We start from the raw sequence: 13,335 nt of genomic DNA, 5'->3' as shown, positions 1-13,335 counted from the left end.
CTGAATTTTTAACCCACCGATTTCGTAATGACCCGTCTAACGTGGGTAATATTACACTCAACACTAGGTAAAAATGGATATGAGGTAATGTAACAGAACGGATAGCATAAACCGAGAAGTAACAAGATAATAATGCTCCGATTTGTTACATATTGGTAGTAGCTTTTAATCGAACTTGTTAGGTAGGTGCGTAGCCAAAGTACTACGAAAATGTGCAGTCTTTCCTCACATAAAATGGTTTATTGATATGGTTATTTATTACAAGGGTCCTGACGATGGCATTATGCCGAAAAGTTTTGACCAAAAACTATATCAATAGACCATTTTTTGTAAGTAAACACTAGCACATTTTTTTAGCACTTTGGCTACGCGCCTACCTAATATGATCCGAGACGTTTACTGACTATATAATGTACCAATAAATGTACGAATAAATGTACTAATAATGACAAATGTACTTTCCGATGAAAATATACCGTGTATGCGAGGAAATTTGTATTCTATGGCATGGGTTTTTTTATTCTTTTTTTTTTAGGTAATTTAGGTGAAGAAATTGCCGTTAAATTTCCTTTCATAATTTAATTTTTTTTTTAAATCTTCATTAAAAAAAATGTAGAGTTAGGAGGTTACAAAAATCCATCTCACAAGGATATTCCATCCAAACGAAAAAATCCTGAAAAACAAAAATTATCCCTCTTCACTTCTCTGGCATTTCACAGTGAGCACCCCGATCAGGCTCACGGCACCCATTGGCACCCACTTGCCGCCCATGGGCCGCCTGTATTTTGCCGCCCCCTTCTCATTCGTTTTGAAACATCAATAAAAACCATCAAGAGAATGTGCCAGCGGGGGAAGGATGCAGAGGACGCGTTTACTTGTGTTGGACACATTTTTTGGGAAAACCCTGTCAACACTACTGGCAAAAGTTCACGGAACTTTGCGCGAAAGTTAAGTTCCGTAAACCTATCTCAAATGGACAAGGCCTTCCATTCATAAGAAATGAACGAAAAAAATTATGAAAGAACAAACATAAATTTAGATTAATGATTTTAACTTCCGCCGCCGCGCCGCGCAGACCGCACCGTGTCTGGCGCAATGCGTGAAGTATTCCGACAGTCTTGTAGGCGGAAGTATTCCGACAGTCTTGTAGTTTCACGCTGACCGCACTGTCTTTGGCGCAATGCGTGAAGTATTCATGCATTCTTGTAGGCGCTATCCGTTTCACGCTGACTGCAGTGACCGCACTGTGTTTTATGCAGTGCGTGAAGTATTCGTGCAGTCTTGTAGGCGCTAATATGTGTTACATGCCGAGTTGCATGCCGACCGCCGCGCCGAGGGCTTCTCCTTTTCATCTCAAGTCCTCGTCATCATTTCTCTGTAAGTCGCGCCGTTCCAGTCCAAATTGCGTGTTTGGTTTCTCTCTTAACTCGACTTATTAAAGGTGCTGTCTCTTGTGTCACTGAAAGACGACAAAATTAGAAATTACTATACTCTCAGGAAATGAGAAATTTTGTTGCCTTTTCTCGTTTGTAATTTTTTTCTAAATTCGATTTTTTTTTATACCTACATTTAAGAAAATTGCAAAATTTGCCGCCCCCTAGATTTGCCGCCATGGGCCGCGGCCCATGTGGCCATCCCCTTAATCCGGCCCTGATCAGGCTGGGTTCGATCGTAAAAGTCCGTAGTTCCGTATACACCTCCTTCCCCAACCCAACGCACCTGATACAGCCAGTGTTTTCATACTGCTGCACTATCGTCGATGGATATTGTAGGCTTGCTGACGTCACCGGACGTGCGAGAATCAGCGCCGCTGCCAAAACGCCGCGACGTCAACGTCACACGTCGGAACGAGGAAGCGACCTGCGTCAACCACCGTGGTCCAAAACAACTCAACCAAACGTCGTAAGAGCATTCGGCTGTTGCCAAATTTCCCTGGACAACATATTTATTTTTGAACGAAGTTACACGTATTTTCTCTTGAAATTTTCGAATGTAAGTCTGCATTGCGAACAAATTTCTCTGGAGGATTCAAAGAAAAAACCCTAAAAGTTTTCCCAAAAAAATATATAATATCAAAAGGAATTTGTCAACGTCTAAATGCTGTTGCGACGTTTTTTCCTTGGTACGGTTGCACTCTCGTGCGACAAGCGCGGATTGTCTGGCGTCGCTTAGTCGTATGAAATACTCACTCCTCTTTACGAACATTTACGCACGCTTGAAGTGCTCAACGTTGCCTTGCTGGGCGAAAAATACGTCGGAACAGTCGAATATTTGCCGAATTTCCCCCGGTTGTATATTCATTTTCGATGAAAATTACGGGCACCCTACTTTTCGGAATTTTCAAATTCACTAGAACAAATGTAGAATTTGCACACGAAAATTTTATTGCTTCATCTGAGAGTGCTTCATGAGCTGGAATCGTAGTTTCGCATTTTCCGCGCGACTCGTGAATTTTATCAGCAGAAATTCTCGGAAAATATCATTGGGAAAAGAAAATTTGCAGGTGTCTGAAATTCTGTGAATTTCATCTTTAAAATGATACTGCTAGGAAAACTGAGAACGATGATATCATGAACAAAATTTTTCATAATTTTTTTCTGACATGAGAAATCGGAGAGAAACAGATTTGAAAGTGAAAAAATGTGCCGCCTAATGACGTCACTTGGCGGCATTTATTTAAACACATGTATTTTAGCAGATTAGGTTATTTTGCCATATTTTCTCCAATAATTCTCCAATTTAGAAACCAATGATAGCATCGTTCTCAGTTTTCCTAGCAGTATCAATCTAAAGATGAAGTTCACAAAATTTCAGACACCTGCAAGTTCTCTATCGCCAATGTTATTCTCCGAGAATTTCAGCTGACATAATTCACGAGTCGCGGAGAAAACGCGTTTTTTAAGAGGAAATTTGGCAAGGTTTGGATGTTGATAGGGCGTTTTTCCGAGGACGGGAGTACGATCGGGCACGCGTCGACGAGTTGTGGATGGTGGGAGGCGCTCGAGCTCTGGCAAGCGGCATAGGTGATTTCACCTTGAGATCCCCCCCTCTATTTTCCACGTGCCCCCCTCCCGGCTCGCGGAATGGTGGACCGGAAAAAACCGCCTAGCGACGCGCTCATGTAAATCCGCGCTCTCGGCGGATTCGCCATAGGCACGTCGCCGATCCGATCGTTTCCCAACGAGGCGACGATATGATATTGTAGAATTCGCACTGAAAAAAAATCTCGGTGTATTTACTAAGAAAAGGGTAAAATTACCAAGAATTCAGGCTTCTATTTGGACTACATTTTGCAATTTGGAACTAAAAATTCTAGCCCGGTTTAAAAACGACGTATGTGCCATTAGTTTCCCTGTGCTTATAAGTGTTTTTCCAGAAGAGCCAGAATTTATAGTTCCAAATTGCAAAATGCATTTTATTTGATCACAGTTTTTCCTTGGTAAAATTACCATTTATGGAATTGGGAATTGGTAATTTTACCGAAAAATCTCGGTGAAATTATTGAAATTTCCTGGTTATTTTACTGGACCTTGGTAAAAACGCCAATATTTTTTATCGACTGTGGTAGAATCACCGAGATAAAATGGCAAAGTTACCGGGAATTGATTACCAATAAAGGTGGTATTCTTACCTGAAAAAAAAAAAAACAGTAAAAGTATCGGTTTTTAGGTAAGCTTACCAGTCTGCCTTGGTAAAATTACCAATAATTGGTAAAAAAAGTGAGATGGTAAAGGTACCAACGGACCGTGGTAAAAACGCCGAGAATTTTTTTTCAGTGCGGGGAGTCGGCTACGATTATTGCTGCTTGTAGGGCATCCCTCTTGCGACATTGCTCTTGACCACCAGTGCACAATCAGTGCTCATGCGGTTGGAGGATGTTTTCAGATTCAAATCAGTGAGTTATTATAGACGCGGTGCAGATTAAGCCACCATCTTTAAATTAATCATGATCGAAAACACTTTGGCAGCCTTTTGCTGCCGTGCTAAGGAAGAACGAACCTTTGTGCGTTGCCGAATTCCTTTTGGTAAAATACAAATTTTCTGGAAGACTTGTGAAAATTTTCCGTCCAATTTTTCAGAGATTTCTCTGCGTAATGCGATCTAAAGTATCAGAAGATTTCAAGAAGAAATATTCATTATTTGTCTCAAAAATTAATTTTTTCGGAGAGGAAATTTGGCAACTCGCGGTTCTCCATACGGGGTTTTTCCTTAGCTTAGCAGTTTGGGAGATGAATAGGTACCCAACTTAGAAGTTGAAAGGTAAGTACGAGATGAAGATTTTGCACAATAGAATCGTATTCCTTCCAATGAAAGCACGTGATTAAATGAGCTTATGTCACGGTATTTTTTTTTTTTTTTTTTTTTTTTTTTTTACAATTTCCTAAAAAATTATTCCTTCAACAATTCCTTCCTTTTTCCTTTTCATTTTTTTGTTTTTGTTTTTTTGTGTGCGTGTGGGAACTGGAGAGCAATCGATTTAAAAGTGGGAGAATTTAGCGTCTTGTGACGTCATAAGATGGCATTTCCCATCTAAACGCAAGTATTTAGGCAGGTTAAACCATTCTGGCAATAATCCCTCCAATAATTATTCACACTGGAAACCAAAAATGATATAGAGCTCAGTTCACTTGTGGTTTCCGTTGAAGAATGGAATTGATCAAATTTTAAACACCTGCAAATCCTATACTGCGAAAAGGACACGTGTAACGCTTATTGAATCGATTCTCATCATACCTACCTAATCATTCCGCTCGATAAATTGTGGTGGTGAGCTTTTTAGAAAAAAGTAATGAGTTACGGTCAACCGGTGTGCCTGAACATTCAGCAAATTTTTGCTTGCGTTCGAATACCTCCTTATATTTACATCATGGACTATTTAGAAATGGGTAGAAGCGATATTTTGTGCCGAGTCACCAACACCTCACTTGATATGAACATTAAGAAAATTAATGAAAAGTGATGAGTTCCTGAGATGTGCGATGCAATGGATCCCGTAACGTTATGAAAGTTATCACCGATGGAAAAAGGTAGAAATCAAAGTTTGGGAACATGATTACGGTATCACAACTGTGCAAACTATGATGAGCACATGGAAAGCAAACTCTTTTCATGTCGGTTTGTCAGACTTGCATGTTCACCTAGTATTATGACGTCATACGTATGTACGCACGAAACGAACCATGCTCAGAACTTTTTTAGAACTTTAGAGGGCTTCCACTGTCATGTGCACGTGCATGCCAAATTAGAGGCAAAATTTACCAACGAAATATCTTTACATATCGCCACGTAAAATTTTAAATGTAACTGGCTGGGTAAACATCAAAATTTGCAGTTTTATTAAGAAATTGAATGTTCAACCTCTATCCATGACTCACTCTGGAGTGCGTCTGGAGATGAGCGTCCACAATAATGGTACGTCACGACGCTACCGAAGCGACGCCGCCGTCGCCGCGAAAGAAGAAGGAAAAGGAAAGGAGTAAGAAGAAGAACGAGAGCAAAACAAAGACAAAAGAATGGAGAGAGGGAGAGGGAGAAGGAAGGAGAAAACAGAAAACTTTCTTTCTCCGCTGAGAGGATCCCGAAGAGAGGGGGGCTTTCCACATCCGTTTGGCGGCAAACGTCGCGTCGCATCTCGCATCATGCCACCGAGACCCCCCCCCCCCCCCCAACTCTCAGGGTCCCATTGGCGCGGTCGACTAGTAGCTTCTATAATAATTGTTTCGGTTTACTCTAAGATGGAGGAAAAATGATAAATCTGAGTATCTACGTTATGCAGGAGGAGTATTGCCACAATTGCCACGTCTGATTGTATCCACTGTAAGAGTATATAAAAATGAAAATTAAGAATTGGCAGGAAAAAATGAAAGGAAGGGATGGGGCTCAACCCGAATATTAAGGAGATAGATTCGCTGATGGAAGAAACTCAATATATTTGTTCGGGAACTTTTATATTTTTAAAATAGACTTTGCGGACAGACGCGTCCGCCGATTTGACATGTCTTTCTAACCAATACTCGTTGACATTAAAAGATAACCGATGGAACTTATCAGAACTCTCAAGTTAAGAACATTACAGAAGAGCACTTGGATTCTCAGAATCGTCTTGCCACTTTTTCTTTTCCTTTGAGAGGATTTTTCTGATTTAACTTTGAAGATATTTTTATTGATCTAGGATGGAAAAGCCCTCTAGCAGCTCCGCGTTTCAACCTCTGTGCTTTATTTCAGCTAACGGAAAAATTATATTGTTAGCTGGGAGCCGCGCATTCCAACCATGAAAAATAGATGGATTAATAGAGACATAGACACATACATAATATTCTCAAGGCGAGTTGCTTCAGGTCAAAGCAATTGGAACATCGGCCCGGCTAGCTCAGTCGGTAGAGCACGAGACTCTTAATCTCGGGTCGTGGGTTCGAGCCCCACGTTGGGCGCTAAACTTTTGCCCTAGTTTTTTACGCACTGGAAAAAAACCACATTGGATCTAGAGTCCAGACTCCAGACTCTTAAAAACATTGGTAAGAAAAAATACTCTTGATTCAATCAGATTTAAGCTTAAATCAGGAACCAAGCCTCTTAATTTGAGCGGATTTCCTTTTGATTTAAGCTTAAATCTGATTGAATCAAGAGTCCTTTTTCTTGTCAATGTTTTCAAGAGTCTGGACTCTATATCCAATGTGTTTTTTTTTTTTTTTTTTTTCTTCCAGTGCAGTATATGAGTATCGAATTACTGGCCTGATAGTCGAGTCAAATAAGGGTTGAACCCGAAACTAATTGTGGATTTTTCCGGTCAATTTTCAGTTTTAGGGGGTTTTGGAGTCTTTTGGGAGAATTTTGGCGAATTTTAGTTCATTCGATTCTCCTTGATCACCTGAATAAAATGTGCCCAAAAACTCAAACATAAAATTCCGGATTCGCCGTGTTTCCGCCCTTATATGACTCGACTATGATGAGGGAAAGCATGAAGCACAAAGACCAATAAATAATAAGCGTTCGGGGTAAAAGTCGACGTTAGCTGGATTACATGATGCGGCGTTTTATGTCGGACCGCGGTCCATGTGCATTATTGTGCATCCTCGTTTTTCACACGCTACTTTTCCAATATTTTCCATCAATTTTGAATACTTTTCTTCCTGTAAACGAATAGAATAAATTATAAATGAAACCGCATAGCCCCTCCCTCCCAATATTTTTTAGCATTAGAGTAATATAAGTTGTAAACTCTGTACATAAGCTTGCAGCATTTATTTTTTAAACTGGACGTTGAAGTATATTTTTTAATTTTTTTTCTTTTCTGTTTTACAATTGAAAACCCAAGAATGTGATGCACTCTCCTCTTTCAGCAAGCTGGGTCCTTTCTTAATCTGAAATATGATATCTATATTTCTTTCCATAATAATAGCCTGAGAAACATAGAACCTAGCGTATTTTTGTTTTTGAGGACCTGAAAATTTACCAGCCCACGATGCATAAACCTTGCACAACAATAAAAATCTTTTAGATATCAGTTCCTTCCAATTAGCCATTTGCTGAAAAAATATATTTTAATTTAAGTTATAATTTATTGTAAAAAAAAAGAATTGTAATTGTAACTCCGTTCGTCCGGTTTAGAGTCCCGCCTTTATACCCAGAGTTAAAAATAAGACAAACGGAACCGACACAACATGGAAATAGAGTAAGAGAAAGGACTCGCTTTGATAACGGCGCAGAGATACAACTATTCGTACTTGATGGATGTCCGTGTTGCGTCTTCAGAATTGAAGGCGCGATGCGTGAACTCGCAATGCTCCGCTCTCTGCCGTCAATGAGATATCACTCGATTCGGGAGAAAAGGTTAAAAAAAGGTCCAGCTACATCTCTCCTATCTTCGACTGTTTTGCTAACGTAGCCTTTAAAGCACTAAGATAAATAGACAGAGCAAATAAGACAGACGGAACCGACACAACATGGAAATAGAGTAAGAGAAAGGACTCGCTTTGATAACGGCGCAGAGATACAACTATTCGTTCTTGATGGATGTCCGTGTTGCGTCTTCAGAATTGGAGGCGCCATGGCGTGAGGCGTAAACTCACAATGCTCCGTTGAGAGGCCAATGAGATATCACTCGATTCGGGAGAAGAGGTAAAAAAAAGGTCCGATTACATTTCTCTTATCTTCGGCTGTTTTGTTAACGTGGCCCTTGAAGCACTACTGCAAATAAGACAGACGGAAACAGCACAACGTGGGAACAGAGCAAGGAAAATGTCGCGCGTTGATGACGGCGCAGGGATACAACTATTCGTACTTGATGGATGTCCGTGTTGCGTCCTCAGAATTGAAGGCGCTATATGGCACGAGGCGTGAGCTAGAGTATCTTTATACCCTGAGTTACGACATCTCAGTTCTAGTAGGGCTGAGTAGCCTTAAAAAAACCAATTCTGATTGGTTCTCGCTCATGTAGTCGTAAAAGAGTGCACCAAGATGGCGGCGGCTCAAATGTAAACAAAAATAATGGAAATACTACCTAATTGTGATTTATCGAGAGTAAATTGTTATTTTCATCGCACCAAAATGAAGATAGATTAAGAAATTAGTCACAGATCAATCTCATTTTATTTTAATGCAATTTCCTTGGTTAAGTTTTGATTAGTTTCGTTGATGTTGTTTTTAGAATTTAGATAACAGACATCGCAGGATTCCTTATCCTTATCCCTCAATACCGTTCGTTTGGGTGCACTTTTTTGTGACACCATGGCCAGCCTAGCGGGCCGATTATTGAAGTTGATAGACAAAGCTATAGACAAAGAAGACATGGTGGAAGCGGGTGGTTGCAATGGACAAAGGCAGTAGGTAATAGACTAACTAAAGACAACCCACGAGGAACCCGACAGTTATTCCATCATTTTCTCCCTTAGTCTATGGGAACCACACATTTCAACCAATAGGATCGCTCCATACTCCCTGTGTCCGTTTTGTCCATCGCTTTGTCTACCAATTCCAATAATCAACCCGCAGGCCAGCTGATAATTGAGATGTCTTAACTCTGGGTATAAAGGGATTCTAGTCCGGTTTGAAAACGCACTATTATCGGGGATAATTTGGCAAGGACGACGGAGACGGAAATGAGAGCTGAGGTTGCCGCTGCTCGTCGTTTCGTCACGGTTGAGAACCCCGATGCGTTGTCGGCCTCGTCTCCTGTCTCTCGTCTCTCTGACGCCTTGGTCGAATTTTCCTAGATTTCCTTTTTCTATTAAGCGCTCAGCCGATAGAGAGCGCTTATTGATTCCAACCTGCCTATGAACGAAAGTTCTAATTTTGAATTTTCGATGGAGAGCACCGGACATCTCCCTTACTAATATGTTATGTCCGGTTTAATTCACTTTTGAGTGTTCCAAATCGTTACGAATGTAAAATTCGACTCTTAACCGCCAAATTGGCCGATTTTAATCGGAATGTTGCCAGAAATAATCCACTCGATATTTGCCTTCAATTTTCCCGTATAGGCTGAAAATGAGTGTAATGCTAGGTATACGTATGCATGCATACGCCTTTCTTGAGCTTTAATTCGAAATTTTTAAGTAATACTTAACACTCAAACTTGCAGAAGCCCAGTTGCAAAAAATCAAATAATGATTTACCTAATCATTCCTGAGAAATGTCGAGGTGAGCACTTTGCTAAGCGAGTTTTTACAAATTGGGTAAGAATTGCTAAACCCATTGCTTGACTCATCGTTCATGAGTCATCGTGAAGTGAATTCGGGTGTTGACAAACTTTTGAACCCCAAAAAGAGTCCCTAATTCTCTTCGCGGTGGAACCCGCCCCCCCCCTCCCCGGAAAATTTGGGGGCCAGTCTTTGCTCCTGAATGACCTCTACTTGTAAATGCCTCATTTACTTACTTTCCGATGTCTACAGTGGCATAAAATCTCACTTTCAGCGTTCTAAAAATCCGAATTACTTGAGCCACGCGTTGAAGCCGGCGTGGACGCCACAATAAAACTACCGAGCGCTCAGGAAAAACAACTTAACCTCGTGGGGTTTTCCATTTGCGTTGTGTCGTTCTTGCTCAGTAAGTGAGGGAACCATTCTAATTTGGGTAGACCGCAGAGTAGAGACTTTGATTGATAGCCACGGCGGGCGGGGAGCGGGGGGCAAGGTGGACGTGCAGGCGCGTATCACAAATTGGCTGCGTCTCAAAATAAGTGTAACAGTGGGGAAAAGCCATCAATAGTGCATGAACATGAGATACAAACACATGTGGTTTAAAAATACTATCGGTCTCCTTCGCGCCTCCCCCTCCCCGCCTTTCACCTCCCTCCCCGCCTTTCACCGCCCCTTCTCGTCGCGTTCCGCCACCGTCTGAGTGTGCTCCCGAATTTTGACTATTTCTGGATACGCAGCGGAATTGATGAAAATTATCCGGTCCAGACGGGGATCATTGGCGGATCCAGAAAATTGGCAACATTGTCTTTTCTCCGTTTAAACCTATGGAAATGTATCGATTTTCGGAGGGGCATGTGCTCCGACGAGATTCGATTATTTAGCATAGGTTTGAATGGAGGAAATCCGGTGTTGCCAAATTGCTGGATCCGCCTCTGACGGGGATGCGCGACTCGGAGAGTTCCTCAATCAGAGAAAGACAATATAATTTCCCACCCCACACTAATATCCTGCCGTGCGAAGGAAAAACATCGTATGAGCCCTCGGGCGTTGCCAGATTTCCCCCAGCAAATCACTAATTTTTAGGAAATTTTTTGAATATTTGTCTACCAATTTCTCAGATAATTTTGTCCGTAATTGGATCTAAAACTTCTGAAAATGTCAAAGAAAAATATTCATAATTTTCCTCAAAAATAAACATTTTATCGAAGTAAATTTGGCAACTCTCGAATGTTCATACGGCGTTCTTCCTTAGCACGGCAGTGTCTTCCCCATCGTGTAAAACTTATGTCTGGAAGTCATAGCTCAGATTCGCCTCGTGAAAACTCTGGAGCCCTCGAGTGCCCTAATCTTTCATTGAAAATTCTTACTTGTAGTTTCAAATGATCATCCCGTCAAAAACTAGCAAAAGATTCAGAGCGTAGGGATAATCAATTATCCACCTAAATATTTGACCATGTAAGTATCTGAATTCATGAAACGTGTCAATGCAGTTTGATTTAGTAATTTACTGCCGCGCCGCTGCATTGGTTATCGCAAAATTTCAAATCGCTTTTACGCAAATGCATTTGTGAGGTTGAAAGACTCAGGAGTACGGTAGATAACAGATTGAACGAGGTAGCTCAAAAATGACTCCAATAGTCCCAAAGGAGGCACGGTTCGGGTGAATAGAAGAAGTACCTAATTATTAATTAACGCAGTGACGATTCGCGGCGCTCACCCATGGATTGTACTTTCAGAGTTACTTCTGGCTTTTTCAAAATGTGATCTGACACATCGGAGTGTTTTGGCCTTGAATTTTTTTCCCCTCGCAAAAAATCCGACGGATTTCTTGGGATGGCACGTAGTGGCAATGTTCGTGCACCTGGAATGGCATGGTTTTAAAAGTAGAGAAAAACTAAAGCTTGAAATGAGGATTCACTTGCTTGTGTGCTAATCCTCTAGATTTATGTTGGTACCTTTATACTTTTGGATTTTTCCTTAGAATTACGTATTATTCATCTAATTTATACTTAGTTTACTTTTATTCATTTTATACTTCCTTGGAGCAAAGATTTGTGAGGCTTCATTCATTCTAAAACTATGCGTCGGAAATGATTCAAGTAATTATTTACTTGCGGATCGAACATTATACTTTTACCTGTTTTAAGAGTAAAAACATGCTATTTACCGTTAAAAATTGAGAACTTAATTGACCACCTTATTAGCAGAAGAAATGATCGAGTGCATACATAAATGGTCAGCCTTTTACTATCTAATTAAATTTTTTATATTAGGCACATTACATGTGACATACTGACCTTTAGTTGTGATCGCACAGAGCAAAAATAGACTATTATCTCAAGCGAGGCGCTATAGCATTGACTTGATAAGAAAGCAGGTGAATGTTGCTCGCTGCTACTTCGTAAAGTTGCGTTCAAAGCTGACCGTTTCCTGATCAAACGAGTGTGATCCTGATCACACGTAGACAGCTGGTAGGAAGCACACGACATGAAATCCTGTCATTCTAAAATTAATCAGTGCAGGGCCGGATTAAGGGGGTGGCCACATGAGCCGCGGCCCATGGCGGCAAATCTAGGGGGTGGCAAATTTTGCAATTTTTTTAAATGTAGGTTTAAAAAAATCGGATTTAGAAAAAAAATTACAAACGAGAAAAGGCTACAAAATCTCTCATTTCCTGAGAGTATAGTACTTTCTAATTTGGTCGTCTTTCAGTGATACGAGAGACAGCACCTTTAATTAGTCGAGTTAAGAGAGAAACCAAACATACAATTTGGCCTGGAACGGCGCGACTTACAGAGAAATGATGACGAGGACTTGAGATGAAAAGGAGAAGCCCTTGGCGCGGCAATCAGCATGTAACACATATCAGCGCCTACAAGACTGCACGAATACTTCGCGCATTACATCAAACACAGTGCGGTTATTGTGGTCAGCGTGAAACGGATAGCGCCTACAAGAATGCATGAATACCTCACGCATTGCGCCAAACACAGTGCGTCAATGTGGTCAGCGTGAAACGTATAGCGCCTACAAGACTGTCGGAATACTTCACGCATTGCGCCAAACACGGTGCGGTCAACGCGGCGCGGCGGCGGAAGTTAAATCATTAATCCACATTTATTTTTGTTCTTTCATAATTTTTTCGTTCATTTCTTATGAATGGAAGGCCTTGTCCTTTAGAGATAATTTTTGCGTTGGGGAATTTATACAAAATTAACAGTATATCCTTGCATGTACCTCAGAGGAATAATAGGGAGCCTCCTATCTACATGGAAGTCTCGCGGCTTCAATTTTTCTTTTTTCAAACGTAAAAATCTTTAAAAATCTCGAAAATAAGACACTGGCCTTATCTAAATACTTAATTATCTGCCTACAGCCAAAATACCATTGAAATCTGCCGGTGTAAATCCAACTGCAGAAATAATTTTTATGATAATGAACATTTCGGGAAGCAGAAAGCTTACCGAAATATACATAAAGTTTTCGTCTGTATTCACATTCATCGCCCGGCTGCCAAAAGGGCGTAGCTACCTCGTTGAGATTAGCCCGTTTTAGCATTAAATTGTAATGGGTGACAGGGTCCATTGCAGAGTGTAATGATGTCCTCATGTCAGCAGGGCGGTAAATGGATTCCTCAGAACTTTCAATTGCTGAGTTATTGGCGGGGCAATAATAAAAAATAAAATAAATACGTAAA

At 40.8% G+C, this 13,335-nt stretch overlaps 1 non-coding gene across 1 annotated transcript; it reads left to right on the top strand.

The window, feature by feature from the left end:
• Positions 1–6,359: 6,359 nt before the first annotated feature.
• Positions 6,360–6,431, top strand: TRNAK-CUU (transfer RNA lysine (anticodon CUU)). Its single transcript has one exon. It is a non-coding gene; the product is annotated as a tRNA-Lys (tRNA).
• Positions 6,432–13,335: the final 6,904 nt, after the last annotated feature.

Source organism: Bemisia tabaci, chromosome 4 (genome assembly GCF_918797505.1).
Source record: "Bemisia tabaci chromosome 4, PGI_BMITA_v3".
NCBI classification, from domain to species: domain Eukaryota; kingdom Metazoa; phylum Arthropoda; class Insecta; order Hemiptera; family Aleyrodidae; genus Bemisia; species Bemisia tabaci.
Note: the sequence above shows the minus strand (reverse complement) of the source record. Positions and strands in the feature narration are given on the sequence as shown.